The 24895-nt window shown below is 43.8% G+C and overlaps 1 long non-coding RNA gene and 1 pseudogene across 1 annotated transcript; both read left to right on the forward strand.

Annotated features, from left to right (window-relative positions):
• The first annotated feature begins 4896 nt into the window (after window positions 1–4896).
• Window positions 4897–6412, forward strand: LOC121577914. The gene is made up of 5 exons (XR_006002708.2): window positions 4897–5108; window positions 5320–5420; window positions 5594–5643; window positions 6019–6080; window positions 6318–6412. It is a non-coding gene; the product is annotated as an uncharacterized LOC121577914 (long non-coding RNA).
• Window positions 6413–14046: 7634 nt separating this feature from the next.
• LOC121578811 lies at window positions 14047–17890 on the forward strand (annotated as a pseudogene).
• The last annotated feature ends 7005 nt before the right edge of the window (window positions 17891–24895 follow it).

Consider the following 24895-nt stretch of genomic DNA (forward strand, 5'->3'; position numbering starts at 1 on the left):
GCATTGTCCCTTCCGTCTTCAAGAGAGCGAGAGTTGCACCCCTCCTCAAAAAACCAACACTCGATCCTTCCGATGTCAACAACTACAGACCAGTATCCCTTTTTTCTTTTCTCTCCAAAACTCTTGAGCGTGCCATCTCTAGCCAACTCTCCTGCTATCTCGCAGAATTACCTTCTTGATCCAAACCAGTCAGGTTTCAAGACTGGTCATTCAACTGAGACTGCTCTTCTCTGTGTCACAGAGGCTCTTCGCACTGCTAAAGCTAACTCTCTCTCCTCTGCTCTTATCCTTCTAGACCTATCCGCTGCCTTTGATACTGTGAACCATCAGATCCTCCTCTCCACCCTCTCCGAGTTGGGCATCTCCGGCGCTGCTCACTCTTGGATTGCGTCCTACCTGACAGGTCGCTCCTACCAGGTGGCGTGGCGTGATTCTGTCTCCCCGCACCACGTGCTCTCACCACTGGTGTCCCCCAGGGCTCAGTTCTAGGCCCTCTCCTATTCTCTCTATACACCAAGTCACTTGGCTCTGTCATATCCTCACATGGTCTCTCCTATCATCGCTACGCAGACGACACACAATTCATTTTCTCCTTTCCCCCTTTTGATAACCAGGTGGCGAATCACATCTCTGCATGTCTGGCAGACATATCAATGTGGATGTCGGATCACCACCTCAAGCTGAACCTCGGCAAGACGGAGCTGCTCTTCCTCCCGGGGATGGACTGCCCGCTCCATGATCTCGCCATCACGGTTGACAACTCCATTGTGTCCCCCTCCCAGAGTGCAAAGAACCTTGGCGTGACCCTGGACAACACCCTGTCGTTCTCCGCTAACATCAAAGCGGTGACTCGATCCTGCAGGTTCATGCTCTACAACATTCGTAGAGTACGACCCTACCTTACACAGAAAGAGGCACAGGTCCTAATCCAGGCACTTGTCATCTCCCGTCTGGATTACAGCAACTCGCTGTTGGCTGGGCTCCCTGCCTCTGCCATTAAACCCTACAACTTATCCAGAACACTGCAGCCCGTCTGGTGATCGACCTTCCTAAGTTCTCTCATGTCACCCCGCTCCTCCGCACACTCCACTGGCTTCCAGTTGAGGCTCTCATCTACTACAAGACCATGGTGCTTGCCTACGGAGCTGTGATGGGAACGGCACCTCCTTACCTTCAGGCTCTGATCAGACCCTACACCCAAACGAGGGCACTGCGTTCATCCACCTCTGGCCTGCTAGCTCCCCTACCTCTACAGACATACAATTCCCGCTCAGCCCAGTCAAAGCTATTTGCTGCTCTGGCACCCCAATGGTGGAACAAGCTCCCCCACGACGCCAGGACAGCGGAGTCACTATAGATGATTTTCAAGTACATATGTTGTAAAATTAAAAACCTATATGCCTTAAAATGTTTATGGATTGAGAACCAGTTGAAGGGTTAATACAGAGCAGAGACATTCATGTGTTTTTCATAGACTCCCTGCAGCTGGGCTGGGTATGTCAATGACGTGTGTGGAGATTGGAGTAACAATGGAACTAGTGTTATCATTTTTTGTGCTTATGACCTTATGACCTGACACATGGCCACATGCACATAATCTCAGGGGCCGGGGAGGATGATGAATGATACATGTTTTATAATGTGTTATGAAATGATAATGGTGAAACAGAATGAACATGTTTGATATTTTATAATCCAGATACATGCTTAAATAAGGAATATAGACATGGAGTATATGCTGTGTTTTAAATGAATGCATGTGTTCTTTCACAGGGGCTCTTAAAATGTGGCCCATGGGCTTGTTATAGACACATGGTAGCATTACATTAGTTCTTTTTTTTTTTTAAGAAGGGGCCTAAGCACGCAGACAATAGAATGATAGAATGAGAGGCTTCATATAGAAAAAAGCATTCATTACCTTTTGGAGTGGACATTGTGTGACAGCTGGACGTTGAAAAAAAGGGTGGTGCAGAACTAAAAAAAGTTAGGAATGTACGCATGTTTTTTCATCTGTGTGGATATAAGAGATCTCTAAGCGAGAGAGAGACAGTTGTTCCATGGAGCAAGCTCAGGATTTGTTATGCAATAAAGTCTAATTCTTGAATTCACAAGCTCCGGTGTCTTGAGAGATATTTTTGAGTTGATTATCTATTAGTCAAATATTTCCACGACATCACTGACCACCTTCCGGAGACACTTGAAACCCTACCTCTTTAAGGAATACCTGGAATAGTATAAAAGTAAACCTTCTAGCGGGCCCCGTGGCAATACATTTGTAAAACCCAAAGCTTACCTTGACTTGGAAGAGTTCCAGTGTTGTGTTGGAAAGTCATAGCCAGCTATCTAACATAGCATGTGTCACGCCCTGACTCAGGGGACGCTTATATGTTGTGTCAGGGTGTGTATATTCCTTGTTGTGCTTTTTCTATGTTGTCGATCTAGTATGTGTGGATCTGTTGGCCGGTGTGGTTCCCAATTAGAGGCAGCTGTCGCTCGTTGTCTCTGATTGGGGACCATACTTAGGCAGCCTATTGGCACTGTCTAGTTGTGGGATCTTATTCCATGTAAGGTTTGTTGTTCTGTACTACCTTGGACTTCACGTTTCGATTCCTTTGTCGTGTTGTTTATTACGTTAATAAACATGTACGCATATCACGCTGCGCCTTGGTCTGACCCGTCATTCAATGAACGTGACAGCATGTCTCTGTTTGAGCAGGGTGTTTCAGTAGCTGCATATGCTAGCCAAGTTAGTGAAAAAAAACTGACTATTTCTATCTTGCTTCTCTTTCATTTTGGAATAAATGTATTAGCTCAAAACTGTTCAACTACTCTTTCTCTTTGAGTCAACTACTCACCACATTTTATGCTCTGCAGTACTAGCTAGCTGTAGCTTATGCTTTCAGTACTATATTCATTCTCTGATCCTTTGACTGGGTGGACAACATGTCAGTTCATGCTGCAAGAGCTCTGATTTGTTGGAGGACGTCCTCCGGAAGTTGTCATAATTACTGTGTAACTCTATGGAAGGGGGTGAGAACCAAGAGCCTACAAGGTTTTGTATTGAAGTCATTGTACCCAGAAGAGGATGGAAGCTAGCTGTCCTCTGGCTACACAATGGTGCTACCCTACAGAGTGCTGTTGAGGCTACTGTAGACCTTCATTGCAAAACAGTGCGTTTTAATCAATAATTTGGTGACGTGATTATATTTAGTACAGTTTTATGTAAAAAAAAATTACAATTTTATTTTTAATGAAATTCACTGAGGAGGATGGTCCTCCCCTTCCTCCTCTGAGGAGCCTCCACTGCTTTGTACATAGTACAGCAGCATCTAAGGTGCAGGGTAGAGTACCGAGTGATTGCCGGCTAGTAACAGTGACTAAGGTTCAGGGCAGGGTACTGGACATATTCAATATCTCCCTATCCCAATCTGTTGTCCCTACTTGCTTCAAGATGTCCACAATTGATCCAGTACCCAAGAAAATAAAGGTAACTGAACTAATCAGAGGGCTGATTTAAATACTATGCATGCCAGTCTCTCTTGGCTAAGAGTTGAGGAGAGACTAACTGCATCCCCTCTTCTTTTTATAAGAAACATTAATGTGTTGAAAATCCCACATTGTTTGCATAGTCAATTTAAACACAGCTCTGACACACACACTTACCCCACCTGATAAGCCACCAGGGGTCTTTTCACAGTCCCCAAATTCAGAACAAATTCAAGAAAGCGTACAGTATTATAAAGAGCCATTATTGCATGGAATCGTTCCATCTCGTATTGCTCAAATAAACAGCAAACCTGGTTTCAAACAACAGATAAATCAACACCTCACGGCACAACTCCTCTCCCCTACTTGACCTAGATAGTTTGTGTGTATGTATTGATATGTAGGCTATGTGTGCCTTTTGAAAAAAATGTGTGTAGTTCTGTCCTTGAGCTGTTCTTGTCTATTAATGTTCTGTATTATGTCATGTTTTGTGTGGACCCCAGGAAGAGTAGCTGCTGCTTTTGCAACAGCTAATGGGGATCCTAATAAAATACCAAATGACTATTGCCCAATAGCACTCAGTTCTGTCATCATGAAGTACTTTGAGAAGCTAGTTAAGGATCATATCACCTCCACCTTACCCGACACCCTGGACCAGGGCTCTCAACTCTGTTCCTGGAGCTACTGTCCTGTAGGTTTTAACTCCAACCCTAATCTAGCGCACCTGATTCTAATAATTATCTGGTTGATAAGATGAATAAGGTTAGTTACAACTGGGGTTGGATTGAAAACCTACAGGATGGTAGCTCTCCAGGAACAGGGTTGGAGAGTCCTGCCCTAGACCTACTACAATTTGCATACCGCCCCAACAGATCCACGGATGACGAAATCGGCATCGCACTGCACACTGCCCTATCCCGTTTGGACAAGAGGAATACCTATGTAAGAATGCAGTTCATCGACTACAGCTCAGCCTTCAACGCCATAGTGCCCTCCAATGTCCTCACTAAGCTCAGGGCCCTGGGTCTGAACCCCACGGGGGGCCAGTATGAAAAATGTATGCACTCACTAATTGGAAGTCACTCTGGATAACAGCGTCTGCTAAATGACTAAAATGTAAATTAACTTCTACTGCTGCACCATTGAGAGCATCCTGTAGGGCTGTAACACCGCCTGGTACACTGTAATCCCAAACAGTTGTACTAGCTCATAAGTAATAAGGTCATAACAGTCAAATGTCGTTATGCAGTTGACCAAACTATAAAGTGTTGAGCTCTGTTGAGATTTATGCCACTTTAATTGAAGAGGGCTCAATATTTTATAGGTAATTTGTGTGGAACGCTCAAAAAGTTTAGGTAGTGTCATGACGTTATCGACGTCATGACGTTCTGGTGGTGGGTCATCTCTCCCTCAGGAAAGCTGAGTCAGCCATCTTGAATTTGCCTTGATGCGGGGATGTTTGGGCCGCCCGTGTGGATGTGGAACACAGTTTAATTTGTTTTAATTTGTTTGCAATGCGCACTTTTATGCTTCCCGCTTGAAACCACCACCACCTCCGTTTTTATCATTAGTCTTATTGCCCTCGTTTTCTTAAGCGCCATCTTATCATCACCTCTGATTTGGTAAGTAACTCTAATGTTGTTTTTGTTGTTTTAAAAAAAAATGAATTTCGATAGTCTTAAATGTGGAACTGGGAATACATTTGTACAATGTGCACAGTGAATATTTGTCGTAAATAGTTAAAAAAATCCAAGTAATTGTAACTTTAGAAGTTGTTAAATATGTAACAAATACGTTACGTTACATCATCTTACAACGGTGTAACGTTATCAGCGGGTTTCCTGGATGAACTACATTTCCCATAATGCATGTTTGCCCGGGACATTGACGGTGGAGGAAGGTCCATGAGTTTTCGCTGTTCGCCGGTAATGCAAGTGCGCACTGTGAGTATACTTATTTCAATAAGTGTCTGCCTTACACAGTAAATATTTTACGTTATCGAGCTGTGTGTACGTGTGTGCTAGCGTGAAACGAAACAATGCTAAACAACATAATGTGAGTGTGTTATCATGATGCTAACCAGGCCTGTGTTTGTATTTCTTCCTAGGCTCAAGTGTGTGGTTGTGAGATCATCTCGAAATCCTTTTAACAGTTCAGGTAGGATGTATTATGAAATAGTGTTACTAATAATTGGTTTTATTTTATGTGTTTCCACAGTCATTCTTTTGCTATTTATCTAAATGTTTTTATCTCAACTGTGGGGTCAACAGTTGATCACTTGAACCCTTTATTAATACTTTGTTAAATACAAAGAACAACAACAGAAATAGCAGATCTATGAGCACACAACTTTGATGCTTTGCTTGTTAATAACTAACTTGCTTATCTTTTAACATTTTCATTTTTACTATAATTAGTGTACAATGAATGTTTTTGATAGATTTGGAAACGTTTTATCTATATATTCACATTATTATTTTTAAAATGTTTTTGAACATTAACAAATCATCTTTGTGCGCATGTTGTGTACAGATATCGGACTACAAAGAGTGCTACAGAGAGCCAGCGTTTCACCATCAGACAGGTGCTAATAGGTGAGTTTTGTAAATTGTGTACTAATTAAAAAAAAAAAAAAAAGATTTTCGCCTTGAGTTATTCACAATGTTTAGATTTTTTTTGCAGCAGAACAGATTTAATCAAATTACTGATGTGTTAACTGGTTGGCATCATTATTATTATTATTATTTTTTTTTAATTAACTTTTGAATAGCCAAAAGTGCAAAACAGGGCTGAAATGGTTTAGACTTTAATCGAAAATATTTAAATTGCAGGCTGAAGTTGGCCCAATGGAGTGGAAGTGCAAGTTGTGTTCTGCAACTTCAAATACCCGGGGACAATTATTTTGGCACTATACTGTACTGCATAGCCAATATTCAAGAGTATCCCCCCTGCCATGTCTCTATGACAGTTGCATTTGTACTTTTCCATCATTCGAAGCGATGAAAGCTCATCTGTCAAGATGTCATAATGATTCATGTAGAGTAGATGCAACTGAAGGAGCATGTGGTTTTTTTACATGTCCTTTGTGTAACTTCAAGCAGCCCTTTTCTGAGGAAATTCTATTGGGTCATTTGAGAAGTCATTTACGAAGTCATGAGATGGTAGCATGCCCATTCAAGAATTGTAATTACAGAACAAATGCCACTCAGCGTTTAATGCACACAAAAGTAGAAAACATGGTGGTGATTCAGACTTTGGTGAATGTGTTGTATTGGCAGACAATGATAGTGCCCCAGTTGTAGTTGCAGCAGAAAGTCTTGGGGAACACGCTGAAAGTCACAGTGCAGGGTATGCGGACACATTTGATCTTGATGAGGTGAACGGTCAGTGTGACACAGACACTTTAAGAGCCCAGTTGAAGCATAACTTGGCATCGTTATTCCTAAAGATGCAATCTATCCTTCATGTATCTGACATGGCATCTCAGGAGATAGTGGAACATTTGACTCAGATATTTTCCTTGTCCCAACCGATACTCAAACAAGATATTAGAGAGGTCTTACAGAGTCATGACATCACTGTCAGTGAAACACTTCTAAATGATGTTGTCAGTACTGTTATGGACAGTAATATTATTGTCAGTGCCACAGCTAAGGGGAAGCAGTTATCCTCAACCAAGAGAAGGAAAACCTTCATCGAAAATAATTACCCTGTGGTAAAGCCTGTACAGTATCTGCTACAGCCAGGACACACAGCAGTGCATGTTCCCATTCTGGAGATGATACAAAAAATCTTCAATCATACAGATATTCTGGACAAAATTAAAGAAACAAAAGTGGCACAAAACAGTCATTATGTAAGCCACCAAGATGGCTTGTACTTCAAAGAGAACACATTCCTGTCTTTAGATGAGTTAACGATAACACTCATTTTGTACATTGATGATTTGGAAATAGCCAATCCACTTGGCACATCACGGAAAATACACAAAATCTGTTCAGTATACTGGACTCTTGCTGATCTTGCCAGTAAATACCGATCAGCCCTGCATGTAATTCAGCTTGCAGCTTTATGTAAAGTGGCTGACATACAGACATTTGGCTATGAAAAAGCACTTGGTCCTTTGTTGAGAGACCTCTGTACCCTTGAACAAGATGGGGTATTCATTGAGTCTATTGGTAAGGTAGTTCAAGGAACAGTCATGTGTGTGGTGTCTGACAATCTTGCAGCCCATGATTTGGCAGGCTTTTCAAAGTCTTTTAGAGCAGAATATTTTTGCAGATTCTGCACAGCGACACAAGCTAAACTTCAGACTCATGAAGTTGCAAGTGGCGAGTTCAGTCTTAGGACAAAAGACAGCCATAATAGTGATGTGCATGCTGTAATGCATGGGGGTAGTCAGAGTCAGAATGGTGTTCAGGCAAATTGTGTCCTGAGCCAGCATCTAGAGCATTTTCATACGGTCACTGGCTTTCCACCTGATGCCCTCCACGATATTTTTGAGGGCATTGTGCCCGTAGAGCTCGCCCTGTGTATCGGAGAGATGATCCGTTGCAAATACTTCACCCTTGAATATTTGAACGAGAGAATTTTATCGTTTCCATACCAGCACACAGACAAGCTTGACAAACCTCATAAAATACCACAGACCTTCGCTGTAAAGAAAAGCATTGGTGGTAACGGCCATGAAAATGCCACATTGCTTAGACTGCTCCCTTTGATTATTGGGACTTCAGTTCCTGAAGAGGATGGAGCATGGACTGTGCTAATGGACTTAAAAGAGGTAGTAGAGTTATCGCTGTGCACAGAATTCACAGAGGAGTCCATCCAGTATTTACAGTCCAAGATACAGGATCATAGAGAGATGCTGAAAGAAGCCTTTCCAGATTTCAAACTCCGTCCTAAGCATCACTACATTGAGCACTATCCTGACCTTGTACGCCGTTTTGGGCCCCTTGTACACTTGTGGACAATGAGGTTTGAGGGTAAACACTGTTTTTTCAAGAGAGTTGTACACGACACACAAAACTTAAAAAATGTGTTAAAAACACTTGCAGACAGGCATCAATACATGGTAGCATACCATCTCAGTGCCTCCGGATTCTTCAAACCTCACCAGCAGACATCAAATGTCTCTTCTGTACTGGTATCAATGCTTCCAAATGTTGTCAAGACATACATTGAACAAATAACAGCAAGCAATGTTATTTACAGCACATCAAAGGTCTGCATTGATGGAACTGATTATGATGTAGGAATGTTTTTGTCCGTGGGACAAGAGGGAGGACTGCCTAATTACTGTAGAATTGAACAGGTTCTCCTGGTTAACAGTAGTGTTGTCTTTCTTTGCCAAGAGCACACATCACACTACATTGAACACCTGAGATCTTACAAACTTTTCCCAAACAATCTGGCTGTTCACACCCTATCAGAGCTAAATGACAAAACACCTCTCTGCGCTTACAACATAGATGGAAGATTGCTCTTGACACCCAAACGTTTCATATTATTACACTGAAGATTAATATGTTACACTGTTTGCCTCTTCTACCTCAGATTTAATACATTGATTGTTAATAGATAAATATCACAACATTGACGTATTGCCAAGCCCAAGTTTTTGTACTGTACTTGTGGGAAACGACTGTTGAATTCATGCACTATACATGTTTAATGTTGTGTGACCTAATGCTTACCTTGATGTTGCCAGTTGAAGTACGGCACAGTAGAAACCAGTACTTTTATTTGAATGTTTTATTTAAAAAAGTGAGTTGCAGCCTTCAAGGTACAGTAAGTGCCAAAACGTTTTAAATGGCTCCACATTCTAATAGTTGTCATTGCTGTTGAGGATGGATTATAATTAGAATCTTATTGAATTTTATCATGAAGCCTTTGTGAGTTTTTATCATAATGTTTACTGAATAATGTGATATGGAGACCCAAAATACTGAATCTACCCTCTGTAGCAATGACCACTATCAGAATATGGAACTATTAACACTTAATGTACTTTAAAACACATTTTGTTTTTATGGAGTCATTTCCTTTTCCTTTTTGTTTTAATTTATGACAAGCACTTTGTTTTGACTGAGCTCCTTTTGATTCGTGCCTTTTTAAAAGCACATTGTGTTGAATAAAAAAAAAGTTAAATTGTCACTGTGGTGTCACATTCATGTTTTCTAACATTATTCGCTGATTATAATTGTGTAATGGACCGACATCAGTATTTCAATTTAGAATTAATTTTGATTGCATGTCCCACATTATGAGTTGAAGAATATTGAAAATTTTGAGTGTATTTCACACATTATATGAGTTGAAGAATATTTAATATTTTGAGTATATTTCCCACATTTATGAGTTGAAGAATATTGAACGTTTTGAGTGTATTTCCCACATTATATGAGTTGAAAAATATTGAAAATTTTGAGTGTATTTCCCACATTATATGAGTTGAAAAATATTGGAAATTTTGAGTGAATTACTCCCTAATTATAAGTTGAGGAATATCAATATTTATAAGATAACATTGAGATAATTTAAGGCAACTGTAAATGTAATTTTTATTTTATGTAAACTTAAAACATTTAAAAACATCACTAAAATATTTTTGTGTAATCTGTTACAAAATAATTTTTGAGTTTTGTGAACTTATTAGGGTTTACAGTGTATGGAAATTGTAACCACAGGGCTCTCCAGATGGTGGTGAGGTGAGGAAGAGGACACCCAGCCACCAGAAGTATACCTCATGGGGATCTGACCATAGAGAATGATAGATACAGTATATCATCTAATATGTGTCCCATTATGGAGTCTGTGAGCGCACGGGCAGCTCCATTCAAAGCAAATCAAATCAAATTTGAGGCAATATTGAGTCAATATTCATTTAAAAGTAGTCCATTTTCTTTTTCTACTATTTCTATGAGTTGGCAAACAAACTAAAAGGTGCACACTGCCACATAGTGTTGTTTGAAAAGGTATTAAATCAAAGTTGGAGATTTTCTGCCACCTACAGTCATGCAATGTTTGCTCACGAGTATAATTCATTGGCTGATCCCTCCTGATGACCCGGATGGAATAATGGGGCGCGTTCAGCAGGACGCAACGTTTTGGAAGGTTTAAGAGTACCTGTAATTGAGCCAGCTAGCTGCCACCTTCAGCTGTTTTTCTAACCTCATTATCATTAACGTTAGGTGGTTGGTAGCTGCTGTACTTAATTTCGGCTACTGACTGCAGTCTGCCAGTTTGGCTTTATACATAGCTTGGGCTTGTCGAGTAAGGCTTAAACTATGTATTTAGATTGTAGTTAGGTACTTTAGGTAGGCATCGTGGGCTGTATATTATTAAGTAGTATAGGTAGGCATCGTGGGCTGTTGTGGGTAGCTGTTGTGTAGTTATTGTAGGTTACTTTTGTATTCGGCGGTGCCGGGTGTAGCACGAAGCTAGCTAGCTAACTCACCTCCTGGATTAGCTGGCGAGTTGCTATTAGCAACGGTTGCAACTAAAAACAATATCCCTTTTAGCCAGCTACATTCGTTCGCAGCGACGCCGTTTTTCAAACAAAGTCAACACAGTAGCCATTGCTAGCCAGCCAACACTACCAGCTGGCTGTACTGTGGTAGCTAAATACAATATCTTTGTGCTAGCTACCCAACGTTTAATCATTGCTGCGTTATGAAAGGTAAGCTTGGCTTCTTATATGGTGTTGAGTTAAGCTTAAACCATGTATTTAGATTGTAGGTAGGTATTGTAGTTTGGTATTATAGGTAGCTTACTCAGGTAGTTATTGAAGGTTATTGTAGGTAATTATTGTAGGTAAGGACTGTATTCGGCGGACCCCGGCGAAGCACGAGGCTAGCTTACCCACTACTTGGACCAACAAAGCTAGCTAGCTAGCTAGCGGGTAGCTACTGGTAACTTTTTGCAACTGTGGTTAATTGTTTCCAATGTTATTTCATGCTTAAGAGTACCTGTGATTGAGCCAGCTAGCTGCTACCATTCAGCTGTTTTTCTAACCTCATCCGAGGCATTAACGTTAGATGATTGGTAGCTGCTGTACTTAATTACAGCTACTGATAACAGTCTGCTGTAGTTTACAACAATTCTAATTTCTAAAGTGGAAGTTGGGAGAGTTTTACTCGGGTGGTTCAGTGAAACAATTATAGTTTCTGAGGTGGAAGTTGGGAGAGTTATATATATATATATTTTTTTTTGGTGAGGGAGGCCTGCTCTCTCCTTTCCCTGATGTTTAGTTCATTTCATTCCGATCTCCTCTGCATTATTGTAGCCATCTGCTGCAGCCTGTCAACTATGCCTCTGCCTATCCCTGTTCTCTCCTCTCCGCACAGGCTACACAAACGCCTCACACCGCGTGGCTGCTGCCTCTCTAACCTGGTGGTCCCTGCACGCACCACACACCTGGAGTTCCAGGTCTCAGGCAGCCTCTGGAACTGCCGTTCTGTCGCCAACAAGGCTGACTTCATCCCAGCCTATGCTACCCTCCAGTCCCTCGACTTCCTGGCGCTGACGGAAACATGGATTACCACTGAAAACACTGCTACTCCTACTGCTCTCTCCTCGTCTGACCATGTGTTCTCGCATACCCCGAGAGCATCTGGTCAGAGGGGTGGTGGCACAGGAATCCTCATCTCTCCCAAGTGGTCATTCTCAATTTTTCCCCTAACCCATCTGTCTATCTCCTCATTTGAATTCCACGCTGTCACAGTCACTAGCCCATTTAAGCTTAATATCCTTGTCATCTATCGCCCTCCAGGTTCCCTTGGAGAGTTCATCAATGAGCTTGACGCCTTGATAAGTTCCTTTCCTGAGGATGGCTCACCCTTCATAGTTTTGGGGGATTTCAACCTCCCCACGTCTACATTTGACTCATTTCTCTCTGCCTCCTTCTTTCCACTCCTCTCCTTTTTTGACCTCACCCTCTCACCATCCCCCCCACTCACAAGGCAGGCAATACGCTTGACTTCATCTTTACTAGATGTTGCTCTTCTACTAATCTCACTGCAACTCCCCTCCATGTCTCCGACCACTACTTTGTATCCTTTTCTCTCTCGCTCTCCTCCAACACTACTCACTCTGCCCCTACACAGATGGTAACGCACCGCCGCAACCTTCGCTCTCTCTCTCCAACTACTCTCTCCTCTTCCATCCTATCAACTCTTCCCTCAAGCTGAACCCTGGCAAGACGGAGCTGCTCTTCCTCCCGGGGAAGGACTGCCCGTTCCATGATCTCGCCATCACGGTTGACAACTCCGTTGTGTCCTCCTCCCAGAGTGCGAAGAGTCTTGGCGTGACCCTAGACAACACCCTGTCGTTCTCCGCTAACATCAAGGCGGTGACCCGATCCTGCAGGTTCATGCTCTACAACATTCGGAGAGTACGACCCTGCCTTACACAGGAAGCGGCACAGGTCCTAATCCAGGCACTTGTCATCTCCCGTCTGGATTACTGCAACTCGCTGTTGGCTGGGCTCCCTGCCTGTGCCATTAAACCCCTACAACTCATCCAGAATGCCGCAGCCCGTCTGGTGTTCAACCTTCCCAAGTTCTCTCACGTCACCCCCCCTCCTCCGCACACTCCACTGGCTTCCAGTTGAAGCTCGCATCCGTTACAAGACCATGGTGCTTGCCTATGGAGCAGTGAGGGGAACGGCACCTCCATACCTTCAGGCTCTGATCAGTCCCTACACCCAGGCGAGGGCATTGCGTTCATCCACCTCTGGCCTGCTGGCTCCCCTTCCTCTGCGGAAGCATAGTTCCCGCTCAGCCCAGTCAAAGCTGTTCGCTGCTCTGGCACCCCAATGGTGGAACAAGCTCCCTCACGACGCCAGGACAGCGGAGTCACTCACCACCTTCCGGAGACATTTGAAACTCCACCTCTTTAAGGAACACCTGGGATAGGATAAAGTAATCCTTCTACCCCCCCCCCAAAAAAAAATATAATAATAATAATAATAATGAAATTTAATTGTAAAGTGGTTATCCCACTGGCTATAGGGTGAATGCACCAATTTGTAGTCACTCTGGATAAGAGCGTCTGCTAAATGACGTAAATGTGCCCTTGAGCAAGGCACTTAACCCTAATTGCTCCTGTACGTAGCTCTGGATAAGAGCGTCTGCTAAATGACTAAAATGTAAATGTAAATGTAATAGAACTGTGCAATGGTGAACAAACATGTCTCTCCGACATAATAATAGTAATAATAAGGAAATACGTTGGCTCTATTCATGAAATTTATATTGGCAACGCTCGAGAAGGTTTTGCAACTGAACGTGGCCCATGTGATTCTTCCTTAACCAGGAAGCCCCACCCAGATGACTACTTTAAATTGGTGGAAGCCCTCAATGGCAATGTTCATGCCAAAATGGTTTTTAGCCATCTAGAGTCCTCTATATAACTCTATGAGACTGACACAAAAGCCTGGTACAGACCAGCAAAGCCCAGCCCCTAATTGCAATGAGGTGCACCTGGCGACAAATAGATACAGCTGGGTTAATTAAGACATGTCACATAACATAAATACCAGGTGTATTAGGTCAAGTTACCATCAGTTTCATCATATTTGCTACTACCACGCTTGTACCTGACATCATGTTCAGACTGACGGTGGTCACCTGTGAGTATACAACTTCTGTATATGATGCAGGTTAGAATACATATCACTAAATGTTTGAGTTTGTATTTCAGAGTTTTTGATGTACATGTCATATGATTTGATGTCTACAGTATGATGCGTTAAGTTAAAGTTCAGTATTTCCATAATTTGATAGTACAGCAGGAAATGTGGAGGGAGACTGATAGTATGGGAATAGACATTTGACAGGGCTTGAATGTTTCATGAGATGATGGTACAACTCTTTATTGGAGGGTATTTTAATACATATCTGTTTATCCGTCTAGAAACAAGCACTGTATCTAGAGCCACCTTGTGAATTTGTCAAAAGTGTCAGGACACTTGCCTATAGTATATTACAGTAGTCCAAAGATTAGTATTTGGTCCTATATTCCTAGCACACAATGACTACATCAAACATGTGACTCTACAAGGTATTTTGGCTGCGTTTGCAGTGTGTTTTGGTGTATGTTTTGCCCAATAGTGACTGGAGTTATTATCTTTCTAGATGTTTCTGAATACTTTTAAATTAATGCCATGATTAAGAAAGCATGAGTGAGACAGGCTACAAGGGCACATGTCAACCCCTCACATTATCAAGAACTGGGGAGGTTAGTATTTTTATGGGGTATCATCTTTGTTCCTTTAACTTCCTCACACATCACTATTAATTCAAGGTAGCATCTGCATGTATGTAGACGTGTTGAGAAGTATTGTAATCTTCAAAATGACAACCTTAACCATTCAGTTCCTTTTAGGCAAAAAAGTATCTATGACCAACTACAAATGCGTTTAACAAGTTTAGTCACATTGCATGCATGGAATATGAGACCAAATGCTAAACTTTACTACTTTAATACACTAGAATATCTCAAATGCTTGAGGATGGAGACAAATGCTCATTTCTAGCTTCACGGTCCAAATGCATATGATGTGGATTGTTGCTGAACTGGCTGTGTGATGTTGTTTCAGTGCTGGTTGCAGCTTGCTGTGCACTAACGGATGGAGGTACTGTGTGTAATAATGATGATGATACTACTACACCAAGCTAATGTGAGTGGTGTGTAACTCCTGTTTATTTGTCCTGGCAGCACGCAGCATCACATGTGAAGGCTCTGATGCTTTACTACAATGTGGTAAGCTAGTCACCACTACTGAACAGTGTATATACTCAGCTATCACCTGTGTTTTATACTGTAGATTACCTACACCGACGATGCCAACCCTTGCCTCTCCTTCGTTCCTTATCCATCTTTTCGTTGTCCGTCTCTTCCTCAGATAGAGGTAAGATCCATATCGAGCGTGCCAACTATGGTCGTCGTCAACGCAAAGTGTGTTCCATTGGGCGCCCCGCTAACCAACTCACCAACACCAACTGCCTCAGCCAATCCACCACCAGTAAGATGGCAGCAAGGTACGGGAACCTGTGGTGTGTATTTACCTGTAGACACCCATTGGCTGTAGTGATGACCACTACCTGTCTTTGACACACAGGTGTGATGGGAAGAGCCAGTGTGTCGTCCCGGCATCCAATTCTGTTTTTGGAGACCCCTGTGTCGGAACCTATAAGTACCTGGACACCAAATACTCCTGTGTCCAACAGCAAGTAGCAAGTCAGTCTGTGCTAATAATACTTGGTGGTGGGCACCAGTATTGTTAAATTGAATATCTGTATGACTGAGGCATGTTGGGATATTGTTTAATACTTCGGTGAAAGAGCGCACTCTGCTGATGGCTAGCAAAGCCATAGAATGGGTTGGGTCACCAATGGGACCAGCTTGTGAATGTTGTTTTATGGCCACCATGTGTTTTAATACATGCCCTTTTCTTTTCTCCACTTTTACACCACACTCACTTCCTAACTAACCCTAGCTAGCCCACAAACGGTGGTTATGGAACAAAGTAGCCGGCAACAACTTTCGTTAGCATAGCTTACAGGGAGGTCAGAGACCTGGCAGTGTGGCGCCAGAATGACAACCTCTCGCTCAACGTCGACGAAGAAGATGATTGTGGACTACAGGAAATAGAGGGCCGACCACTCCCCCATTTTCATCGACTGGGATGTAATGGAGCTTTTCGAGAGCTTCAAGTTCCTCAATGTCCGCATCACTAAGAATCCATCATGGTCCATGCACAAGCAGTAGTATAGAGGGCACGACAATGCCTCTTCTCCAACCTGCCCAGGAGGCTAAAAATATTTGGTATTGGCCCTCCGATCCTCAGTTCTACAGCTGCACCATTGAGCGCATTTTGACTGGCTGTATCACCACTAGGAATGGCAACTGCTTGGCATCCAACCGCAAGGCGCTACAGAGGGTAGTGTGTACGGCCCAGTACATCACTGAGACCGCGCTCCCTGACATCAGGAACTCTATACCATGCGTTGTCGGAAGGCCCTACATTTTCAATGACTCCAGCCACCCAAGTCCTACTGTCTGCTACTGCATGGCAAGTGGTACTGCGGCACCAAGTCTGGAACCAGCAGGCTTCTACTCCCTGTCACTTTATTCCTAGTTATATGTACATATCTAACTCAAATAGCCAGTTAGCACATGGTAAGAAAGATGGTTAGTCGTACCACAAAGGTCTCCTTTACATTGTGGCTTAGTTGACTATTGCGCGCACTTCATCTGGTGTAACAGTGAACATCTGTTTCAGCCAACATTAGCTAGCTCAAATCTCGTTTATAGCTATTCAGACGGCACGGGCACAAATTGTATAGAAATATAGCTTTGGTCTAGCGGTACGACTAGCAAATTTTAACCAGTTTGCTCTTACATTCTGAGCAGTTTGAGATGACGACGTCTCATAAGGAGCTTAAACCACAGTAAAACGGTTGAAGATAATGCATTTAACTTTCTACAACTCTGTTTATGCCTAAACATTAATTAATCAACGTTCCCTATTAGTGCCCATCACTAACACTTCACCAAGCCATAGTATGCCTTTATTTGTCAGGCCAGTGTGGTGTAACTCCTGTTTGTCCTTGCAGTAAGCAGCACCATATGTGAAGGCTCTGATTCTCAACTACAATGTGGTAAGCAGGTCAACACTACAGTACGGTATCCTCTCCGTTCTCATGTAGTGTTGTGTATATTGGTCTCTAGCCCACACAAACACCCAGCCTTGGCCTTCTTCCTTTTCGTCATCTATCTCTTCCTCCTCCTCGTCTCCCTCAGATGAAGGTAAGATCCATATCCAGAGTGCCAACTATGGTCGTCGTCAACGCAACGTGTGTTCCATTGGGCGCCCCGCTAACCAACTCACCAACACCAACTGCCTCAGCCAATCCACCACCAGTAAGATGGCACAAAGGTACGGGAACCAACGGTGTGTATTTACCTGTACACTCATTGGCTGTAGTGATAACCTCTACCTGTATTTTAAACACAGGTGTGATGGGAAGAGCCAGTGTCGTCCCGGCATCCAACTCTGTGTTTGGAGACCCCTGTGTCGGAACCTATAAGTACCTGGAGGTGGCTTACACCTGTGACTAAATGTGAGTTATATACATGCTCGCACACATGACTGTGAGCTTGAGTGCTGGTGCTGGTGCTTGAATGCTGGTGCTGACTGAAATGTTTGTCTTGCAGGATATCTTCCCTGAGGAACCTGAAGGCTTCTGGGATTTCTTCATCGAGTGGATCAGTTTATTTTCCTCCAACCCCCAAAATCAACTTCAAATCATTGTAAACCTGTGCCTTTTGTGCTAAAGCGTTTCTTAAACAATTCTGAACTGTGGTGGTTGGTCTGAATTAAACTAAGCAGCATGAATCCAAGACTTGGTGTCTTTAGTTCTATATTACTAAATGTCTACTGTCACACCAATATTACTGAACATGTGTCCTGTAGTCTCTCTTACACTGTTCACTGAAGACTCATTTACACCTGGCACTAACATGTGTTTGTCTTGATGTCCATATTCTCTGCCCACAGTTGTAGACTAGTAAAATACTCATTGTGATCAGCTCTTCCTGACCACCTCCGGCTGTAGTCAAGCACGCATTTTGTCGATCTCTATCAAGTGTGAACTGATCTGGACAGTCTAATCAATTATACCTGCCTCTAAAAATCATTGCCAGGTAGAACTGTTGACTTATGACCTCAGTAGGCCTAATGGACTTAATCCATATTATTTTGGGAATGTCATTGTCACTAAATAATCTGGTCGGAATGTGGACATGGACGGTTAAGAAGTTTTAATACAACGTGTAGACTCTCCAAACCTTGATCACATGAAACAAATGTTAGCATGAGGTGTGAAATGCCGCTTTTATTGGGGATGAGCGGAGCACCACAACGACGGTCCCTATTCTGGTTTGCCTAATTTCAGTTTAACAAAACAAGTATTGTTGTACTGTCTCAACCGCTGTGAAATAGTTTTATAACAAACTTGTTTTTCAGCTGATGCCGGTGTATAAAACTATGCATAGACAGCGCGCAACAGATGTACCGTTTAGACGTTCTTTCATTGAGGGACAGATCTACAACCCATTTCTGTGGTTTGGTCAAGTTGCCCAAAAAGTGATATATTACAGCGTTAACGATCTATATTAAGTTGTATGAAGCACATAGCAGTCAACACCAACATTAGTCATTTAAACAATTTTAAATGTCAGGATGGTAATTTCTCTGGGCGTTGACGTAGTTCAGATGTTATCAAGAGCGGATGATGAACTGTCAGATCTGAGCTGCATCCTCAGCAACACTACGCTTTCCCCTCAAGTTCTGTCTTCCGGCTTTGTAGATGGTTCGCTCGATAGCCACACACCACGTAGCACCCACTTGAGTCATTCTACTCGAGCAGGTGCTGGAAGCTCACCACACAATGTCCATGGTCAGAATTGCTCATCACACTTCAGTTGGCAATTCTACAGAGTTTGGAGACTGCGTTTACTACATGCCGTGCTCACTAACCTTGAGGTTGCTAGTGTCCTGCACTGCCGCCTGCTTTTCCGCTGTTATTTTAACGTTAAAGCGAGGGTATTCACTATCCGGTTGTGCCACGTGAGAGTTGGGTTGATTACATTAGCTATCTATGTCCCTCACCATAATGTTTACAAAACTGAGGCAAAGCAGTGCTCTGCAGGCAGGGGCAAAGGACACTGTGTACCGGTGTCCCCTGTGGTTTTTCAGTGGCTGGCATCCAATATTGGTGCGTTGCAGCAATGTGTGGTACAGGCCAGAGAAACTTTTGAGGAGATGGGGAAACTCCATTGGAATCGTATTAATGCCCATTTTGTATGTCGTCAAAGGGCTGCGCAGTGCATTCTGGAACAAGGAGATTTCTCCAGGAGTCAATTGGGCGCTAGTTCAAATCCCAACATGTCAGGGGCTGATGCGGTGTTGGAGTCAGGCGCAGGACACAGAAGCTTAGTTGATCCGACTTTAATAGTCACAGGAGCAAAATACAAATCCAACGGGCCTCAACAAACAGGAGGCGAGCGAATACGCAAAACAGTGCGAAAAGCACTAACAACAAGAAAACAAATAACCTACACCAACGGACAGGCGTACAACACACAACAAACAAAACCAAAGGAAACTTAGGTGACATCAATACGAGATATGGAACAGGTGCACTAATCAGACAAGACCAAACATAACATCAAACGGTAGCAGCTAGTACTGCCTGCCCGAACAAGGAGGAGGAGCAGTCTCGGTGGAATTCGTCACAGTACCCCCCCTTGACGCGCGGCTCCAGCTGTGTGCCGACCCGGGCCTCGGGGACGGCCAGGAGGACGTGGAGCAGGGCGCGTAGGATGACTACGATGGAACTCAGTCAGGAGGGATGGATCTAAAATGTCCCTCCTAGGCACCCAGCACCATTCCTCCGGACCGTACCCCTCCCACTCCACGAGATATTGTAGACCCCCCATCCGACGTCTTGAATCCACGATGGACCGGAATGAGTACGCCGGAGCCCCCTCGATGTCCAGTGGGGGCGGAGGGGTCTCTCTTATCTCACTCTCCTGGAGTGGACCAGCTACCACCGGCCTGAGGAGTGACACATGGAATGAGGGGTTAATGTGATAGTCATTAGGCAGTTGCAACCTGTAACACACCTCATTCGATCTCCGCAGGACTTTAAATGGCCCCACAAACCGCCAGCCAATCTTCCGGCAGGGCAGGCGAAGGGGCAGATTTCGAGTCAAGAGCCAGACTCGATCTCCAGGGGCGTAGACTGGACCCTCACTGCGGTGGAGGTCGGCGCTCGCCTTCTGCCTGCAGATGTACGTGGGCAGCGTTCCACGCCTCCTCCGAGTGCCGAAACAACTCATCCACCGCAGGAGCCTCGATCTGGCTCTGATGCCATGGTGCCAGAACCGGCTGATAACGTAACACACACTGAAAAGGGGTCAGATTAGTAGAGGAGTGGCGGAGAGAGTTCTGAGCCATCTCTGCCCAGGGGATATACCCCAACCACTCCTCCGGCCGGCCCTGGCAATAGGATCTCAGAAACCTACCCACATCCTGGTTCACTCTCTCCACCTGCCCATTACTATTTATTTATCTTGGCCAGGTCGCAGTTGTAAATGAGAACTTGTTCTCAACTGGCTTACCTGGTTAAATATAGGTAAAATAAAAAAAATACTCTCCGGTTGGTAACCCGAGGTAAGGCTAACCGAGACCCCCAAGCGTTCCATGAATGCCCTCCAGACTCTAGAGGTGAATTGGGGACCCCTATCAGACACTATATCAGGGGTGTCAAACGTACGGCCCGCGGGCCAGATTAGGCCCGCAAACAGGTTTAATCCGGCCCGCGAGATGATTTTAAAAAAATGCGCTGCAATATTTCAATAAAATAAACTGCTGTTCCAATTGCGTCCACTGGATGGCGCAATAGCAATTGTGTTGAGCAAGCAAACTGTTTTATACCGGGGCAGAGCTAGTAGGTCAAGCACGTGCAGCCAATGAGCTACTTTGTTTTGCCCGCGATATTTATTACGGCTTCTACTTTTAACATTATGTGCTTTGGCACCCTCATTACCCCAATATGTCTCTGTCAAAAAAGAGAAAAGTGGACGCAGAGTGCAGAGTGTTCCAAGAAAAATTGTCATCCTATTTAATCACGGAATTGAATGGGAAAGCTGTATGTTTGGTGTGTTCAGAGCATGTTGCAGTGCTGAAAGAATATAACCTTCGTCGCCACTATGTGAGTCTTCATGCCGACAAATATGACAACTTTCAAGGACAGCGGAGATGAGAGAAGGTGAATGAACTGTTGGCGGGTCTGAAGAAACAGCAGTCTGTGTTTACTCACAGCCGAGACATCAGTGACGCTGCAGTGAAAGCTAGCTACCTCATTGCTAATGAAATCGCAGTGGCTTCAAAACCATTTAGTGAGGGTGAATTTGTAAAAACATGCATGATGAAGGCAGCGGAGATTGTGTGCCCTGAAAAGCGGCAGGCTTTTGCAAAAATCAGCCTGACAAGAAACACAGTTGCAGACAGGATTTCCGATCTTTCAGTGGATTTGGACAGCCAGTTGAAGCAAAAAGTAAAGTCATTTATTGCGTTTTCGGTTGCAATTGATGAAAGCACGGACATTACAGATGTTGCACAACTGGCCATTTTTTCATCCGCGGAGTTGATGACACATTGACCGTCACAGAGGAGTTTGTGGAGTTGGTGCCGATGACAGATACAACGACAGCAGCTGATATTTTTACCGCACTGCGTCGGGCGCGCTGGACAGGGTCGGAGTGGACTGGTCCCGCGCTGTCAGCCTGGCTACAGATGGTGCGCCCTCAATGATCGGGAAAAAAGCAGGCGTTGTGACAAAGTTCAGAGAGAAAGTGCAATCTGCAAATGGAGGACGTGATTTTTTGACTTTTCACTGTATTTTGCACCAGGAGGCTTTGTGTTGCAAGTCATTAAAGATGGATAACGTCATGAAGGTGGTCATCCAAACTCTTAATTTCATCCGATCCAGAAGCCTGAATCACCGTCAGTTTGACAGCCTTCTCAGAGAGAAAGACCACATCTATGGCCTGCCATACCACACTGAGGTAAGATGGTTAAGCCGAGGTGCTGTGCTGAGGCGTTTCTTTGATTTACGAGAAGAAATTGAACAGTTCATGGAAGAAAAGGGCAAACCAGTGTTAGAATTTCATTCCACAGAATGGATGCCGGACCTTGCATTTATGGTGGATGTTACAGAGCACCTGAATAACTTGAACAAACAGCTGCAAGGGCGCAACAAAGTTGTCACGCATTATTATGACAGCATACGTTCTTTCAAGTTGAAGCTGTCATTGTGGGAGACGCAACTTGCCGGTGGTGATGCAGCTCACTTCCCCTGTCTGAAAAATGTGTGCGCGACCCAACATGTGGCAGACATGAAGCGGTTCAAAGATAAAATAACGGGACTGTTACGGGAGTTTGAGCAACGCTTTCAGATTTATGTTTATATGTTTTTATGTTGATGTGCTATTGTTTTTAATTGATTTTATTTTATTTGTATATTTAACCTATTCTTGACTCTGTGGTTCTTGCACTCGTTTGGGGAACAGGATTTCATTATTTGTATCTACATTTCTGCCTGAGAAATGACACCCTGATATAGTTCTGTGAATCACTGAGGCATTGTGTGTTTGTGTGTTCTTTGTCCTCAGAACTTTCAAACAACTTGGTGTTTTTTGATTATGTTGTGCTTTTGGACACTGTCCTCAGGCTCCAGCTTTATGTTTATATGTTTTTATGTTGATGTGCTATTGTTTTTAATTGTTTTTATTTTATTTGTATATTTAACCTATTCTTGACTCTGTGGTTCTTGCACTTGTTTGGGGAACATGATTTCATTATTTTTATCTACATTTCTGCCTGAGAAATGACACCCTGATATAGTTCTGTGATCTGTGAAACAGTTCTGTTAATCACTGAGGCATTGTGTGTTTGTGTGTTCTTTGTCCTCAGAACTTTCAAATAACTTGAGGTGTTTTATGATTAATAGTGATGTTGTGCTTTTGGACTCTGTCCTCGGGCTCCAGCTTTATGTTTATATGTTTTTATGTTGATGTGCTATTGTTTTTAATTGATTTTATTTTATTTGTATATTTAACCTATTCTTGACTCTGTGGTTCTTGCACTTGTTTGGGGAACAGGATTTCATTATTTTTATCTACATTTCTGCCTGAGAAATGACACCCTGATATAGTTCTGTGATCTGTGAAACAGTTCTGTTAATTACTGAGGCATTGTGTGTTTGTGTGTTCTTTTTCTTTAGAATTTTCAAATAAACTTGACGTGTTTTATGATTAATAGTGATGTTGTGCTTGTACTATTTTGGACACACTGTCCTCAGGCTCCAGCTTTATGTTGTATGTTGATCGTATTAAAACAAAGAAAACAATCTGAAGGAGCTGTTTTTAAGTTATATATACCATGATTTTTCCGGTCCGGCCCACTTGGGAATAGATTTTCCTCCATGTGGCCCCTGAGCTAAAATGAGTTTGACACCCCTGCACTATATCCTCGGGAACCCCGTAGTGCCGGAAGACGTGGGTGAACAAAGCCTCAGCGGTCTGTAGGGCAGTAGGGAGACCCGGCATTGGAATGAGACGACAGGCCTTAGAGAACCGATCCACAACGACCAGAATAGTGGTATTCCCCTGAGAGGGGGTAAGGTCCGTGACAAAGTCCACCGTGAGGTGAGACCACGGGCGTTGTGGAACGGGCAGGGGTTGTAACTTCCCCCTGGGCAGGTGTCTAGGCACCTTACACTGAGCGCACACCGAGCAGGAGGAGACATAAACCCTCACGTCCCTAGCCAATGTTGGCCACCAGTACTTAACACTAAGGCAGTGCACTGTCCGGCCAATACCTGGATGTCCAGAGGAGGGTGACGTATGAGCCCAATAGATGAGACGATCACGGACCTCGAGCGGCACGTACGTCCGACCCACTGGACACTCTGGGGGAGTAGGGTCGGTGCGTAAAGCCCGCTCAATTTCCGCATCGACCTCCAATACCACCGGTGCCACCAGACAAGACTCCGGCAGTATGGGAGTGGCCTCAATGGACCTCTCCTCTGCGTCATACCACCGGGACAGGGCGTCTGCCTTACCGTTCTGGGACCCTGGGATGTAAGTGATCTTAAAAACGAACCGGGTCAGGAACATGTTCCACCTAGCCTGACGAGCGTTCAATCTCCTCGCTGCCCGGATGTACTCCAGGTTACGATGGTCAGTCAGAATGAGAAAAGGGTGTTGAGCCCCCTCAAGCCAATGCCTCCACACCTTTAGGGCTTGAACCACGGCTAACAGCTCCCTGTCCCCTACGTCATAATTACGCTCCTCACGGCACTAAATAATCTGGTCAGAATGTGGACATGGATGGTACCACTACTATAGGACACCATTAAGAAGAAGAGACTTGTATGGGTTAAGAAACACGAGCAATTGACATTATTCCAGTGGAAATCTGTCTAATGAGTCCAAATGTGAGATTTTTGGTTCCAACGTTGTGAGACGCAGAGTAGGAAAATGGATGATCTCAGCACGTGTGGTTTCCACCATGAAGCATGGAGGAGGAGGAGGTGTGATGGTTTGGGGGTGCTTTACTGGTGACACTGTCTGTGATTTATTTAGAATTCAAGGCACACTTAACCAGCATGGCTACCACAGCATTCTGCAGCGATACGCCATCCCATTTGGTTTGCGATTAGCGGGACTATCATTTCTTTTCAACAGGACAATGACCCAACACAACTCCAAGCTGTGTACGGGCATCAGATGAGCTGGCTTCCACAATCATCCGACCTCAACCCAATTGGGA

This window comes from Coregonus clupeaformis, chromosome 12, assembly GCF_020615455.1.
Source record: "Coregonus clupeaformis isolate EN_2021a chromosome 12, ASM2061545v1, whole genome shotgun sequence".
NCBI lineage: Eukaryota > Metazoa > Chordata > Actinopteri > Salmoniformes > Salmonidae > Coregonus > Coregonus clupeaformis.